Genomic DNA, 4,355 nt, shown 5'->3' on the forward strand with positions numbered 1-4,355 from the left:
CGCTGCCTTTATAAAATAATTAACAACCGTGAGTAACAAGTGGATTTTCAATTAACTTTTGATAGTGCAGTGCCATAAGCGATAAGCAAATTTATAGCACGCAATACTTGAAGGGGCAACAGCAGCAGCGGCGGCGGCAAAAACAGATTTATGGCCTACTGAACCTGAAGATAGCAATTTTCGTAATAATTGATAAATATCAAGAGGAAATGCTATCAAAGTGTTTCCCTGAAACTGAAGCTGTTCCTTTTTTTTCTATTTGCTTGCAGTGCTATAAATATAACTGAGCTCATGAAATATTTTCGATAAGCAAGTTATTAGTTATCAGCGTGTAATTAAAAAAAACCAACAACTAATTAATACAACAAAAAGAGAGCGAAGAACACTAACACATGCAACGGTTGTTAATAATATGCGCTAATGAACTACAAATGCTATAGAAATTCCAATAATTATTTTTACAACAAGCATTACGTATACGCACTGATGTCACTGTTATTTTCATATACTTAACAGACTGACTGACCGTAGTACATACACTATATGTTGTAAGTGGGTGTCCATAGTAAATTGTTGTGCTGCAATAACAAAAGATTTTACGATTGCAATAACAAGGAAGTGCGCGCAATTAAACACGCGCTCACTGCACAGGCTGAGCCAAGCGGGATATACGAAATACAACATGTGTGTGTGTGTGGGTGATAGAGATGAGCACGTGTGTTACGAGTCGCGGTTAAATCTTAACTCTTAACTCTTTAACAACTGATAAAATAAATTAAACAATTAAATTATAAGAAGCACAAATTTTCATTTTAGTGACAAGATGTAACTTCTAAAAAATTATATATAAATAAATCCATAAATAAAAACTCTCATGCTTGTGATCCTCCTACAATTTGGCTGTGATATCTCACTATAAAATTTCGGAGTTGCCTGATACTTACATTGAGACAACCTCATATTTTTAAAAATGCTTTCGATTCGTGTCTACAACTGGGCCATAAATAATTATTTCCCAGCAACCTTTTAATTAAAGGCCCGTGCCCATCTCTAGCACGTATGAGATGTGTCTGGTTTTTGTGTGTGTCTCGCTGGCAGTTGAAATGGCAATTGTATTTCGTTCGGGGGGCTATAAAATTTTTGCCAAACTAACTAGTATTGATGGGGGCGCACGCTTCGAGTTTATGAGTGCGCGTGAAATTCAATTAAAACGCATGCTCGATATTAGTTGCAGCTTGTCTGAATGTCTGTCTGTGTATCCCCGTGTCTGTTTGGTTTGTTTGTTTGTTTATCTGTCTGTGTTTGTGGCGTCATAAACAAGCTTATTGAATAAAATTGAGGCACATCGAGCACAGCAGCCAACTAGCAACTGCAGTGGCAAATCGAATTGCCGCCAACGTTTATAGTTTTCTTTTATTTTTGTGTACTAGACACTGTGGAAATAGTTTCCATGTGATTTATGTTGGGTGGCCCGGCTGATGTGCGTCAATTTTACGCGATTAGCGCGCAAGCCCATAAAGATTAGTCGCTATCAAAAATTTGCACACATACCTTAGACAACGGAGCCAAACTGGCGTCGAGCAGAAATTTAATGAACTTGTCGCCAACTGCAGCTAATTGCAAATGTAGTTAAAGTTTTATTGCAGCGTCGCAGCCATAAAGCACATGCTGCTGCATAATAATGTGCGACGTTGCAAGCACATTGATGGCTTGTTGCCTAATTAAATTACTGGTCAGTCAGTGCTGCTGCTGCTGCTGCTTTAAGTCGCTGCTGAAATATTTAAATGAAATTCTCAGCATGCTGCTCTGCTCTAGACAAAAGCAAAAACTATGCATAATTGCAAACTTTTTGTTTGTTGCGCTTGCTGCTTACTTATTTTTTTAATTTTTTTGAACACAACCACAATAACAAAAGCATAAACATAGTTGTACAAGTGCCAGCGTACAAAAGCATAGAGAAATATGCGCACACAAAAGTTGTCGCTGCTCTCAGGCCGACGAGGCAGCGACGCCAGCGACTACTTTATAAACTTTAAGTTGCTTCGTAAAAACAACAAGAAGCGAATATGAAATGAAAATAATGGCACTAGTAGCACTGGGCGAATGTCTAAAATGAAAATGACTGATGCGAAAAAGTCAAAAAGTTGTTGGCTTGTAAGCCAGGGCAGCCGCAACAGCAAAATGAAGTCAACAATGTTGGCAACAGCCAGCAAGTGGACACAAGAAAATAAAAAGAAAAATGAGAAATAAATGTAAAGCATAAAAATGTCTTGTCTTGCAGCGCATGCTTTTGTCCTATAATATATGCTTGTATTTTCAAGTGCCTAGCCTGGCCATATAAAAGTCTCAACTTGTTGAAATTTTGACCAATATGCTGGATGCGTCATGATGCACTGTGGGTCGCGCTCTTATCAAATAGTAGCCTATAGTACGTTGAAAACTTTTACTTTACGTATGAAGCTTATTGTGCAAAAGAGCTTGGGATTGTTTTAAAAGTCAGAACCAGCAACAAACTTTAATAAAATATTATTTATATACTCACTAAGCATTTGAATTTACAAAATTTACATTTTACATTTACATTTATAAATAAACAAAATAAGTGAATTTTGCGATTTGCTTCATAAATTTAGTTTTTATGAATGCCTATACACAATATTTGCAAACAAGTATTTATTATTGCATGCTACTATATTTTACTTTATTTAATTGCTCTTGATAGCAATGTTTGATTATTTTTTTAGTCGTACTCTCGACCCACTGTGCTCTATGCTTGGCACCGTTTGATGTTTTGTAAAATGCAATAAATGCGCTTAAGTAAATAGCCTAAAGTTTGTGCGCGTGAGCACATGTGTAAAATTGTTGCTATAAAATGCATATACTCAACTAAAGCTGTGCAAACAAATAGACGAAAGCTCAAAGGTGCAAGTGCCTTGAAGCATGCTGAACTATTTTGATGAATGCCGACAAATGAGCAATGTGGCACTGCTGCATGGGAATGCGTTGCTTGGCATGCAGCTGAGAGTTGAGAGCCTTTTGCAATTGACAAACAAATTCCACGCTGCAAAGTATGCTACAATTTATTGCTACATTGAGTGTTGAATATATTTAAGCAGCAATTTAATTAAAATAAGCTTGCCAAACAGTTGTTGAAATAAATAATAATAAATTTTAAAAAAATTAAATAATATATATGAGATATGCATTAGTGCGGCCTGCATTGTATTTCAAAAAAGCAGCAAATTTATTTAGCGGCTATGCTTAAATTAAAGTTCAGGGACATGGAAATTATTCAATTTGTGACGCTTGCCTTAACTTTAACGCTAAACACGCTACACGGTTATTGTTATTGTTATTGCTGCTTATTGTTGTATCTATTGCTGCTGTTGTTGTTATTGCTATTGATAAGCCTGGACAAGCCAGCGCTTCTATGCTGCGGCTCATAAATCAAGCCAAAATTCAAATGTTATCAGTTGTGCGGAATATTCCAAACTACGTAATAGGGCCCAACAATTGCCCTCGCTTGCCACTGTATATACAAATATATATGCATGTGTGTGTGTGTGGGTTGTGTGCTGCTGCTGCTGATAAGCAGAGCAGCTGCTGCTTAGTAAGCAGTAACTACCAACTGCAATAAGGCAATACATACAATATAGATGATTATATATAGAAGAAGACTGCTAGCTTGACATTATTTTTCAGCTAAGCTTGTTGCACTTCATTTACCTTAGTAACCAAGCAACTGTCTTAGCCTATGCCACTGTATATAGATTACAAGGGCAACTGCTATTCGTGCATTTGCATTAATTGCGATTGCTTCACACCCACACAAATGTAAATACCGCAAGGGCTTTTCCCACTGCACTATGGGCAGTTTCAAGGCAAAATGTTGATTAAATGCGATTTTTACAAGTATGCAGATTTCAAAAATATTTAAAAATGTTCAGCACATGTTAAATTATCAGTTCAGTCTTTCAAGCTAGCAGCACGTGCTAAAAATTTCTTTAACAAAACCACAAAAAACATTGAAAGTTTAAATTGATGTTCATTCTACAGGATCCAGCTAATACTAATATGTTGTTCATTAAGTGCGAGTATATCAACAATTTGTAAACTTGTGTAAATAAATATCAACTTTGAAATGAATTTACAAAAATTGTTTAACTTTGTTTTAAGTGAATCTTTGTGCATGTTGTAGAGTGTTCAATTCCTAATTTAACTTTAGTCTTTTTGCAAATAAAATTATCTTGCGTAGCTTTTGGGTTATTAATTTATGCCACATTTTGTGTTGAAACGCTCCACTGTGCACTGTCAACGTATTAGTTATGCCTGGACAGGCTATGTATGTATGGACT

Source organism: Drosophila busckii, chromosome 2R (assembly GCF_011750605.1).
Source record: "Drosophila busckii strain San Diego stock center, stock number 13000-0081.31 chromosome 2R, ASM1175060v1, whole genome shotgun sequence".
NCBI lineage: Eukaryota > Metazoa > Arthropoda > Insecta > Diptera > Drosophilidae > Drosophila > Drosophila busckii.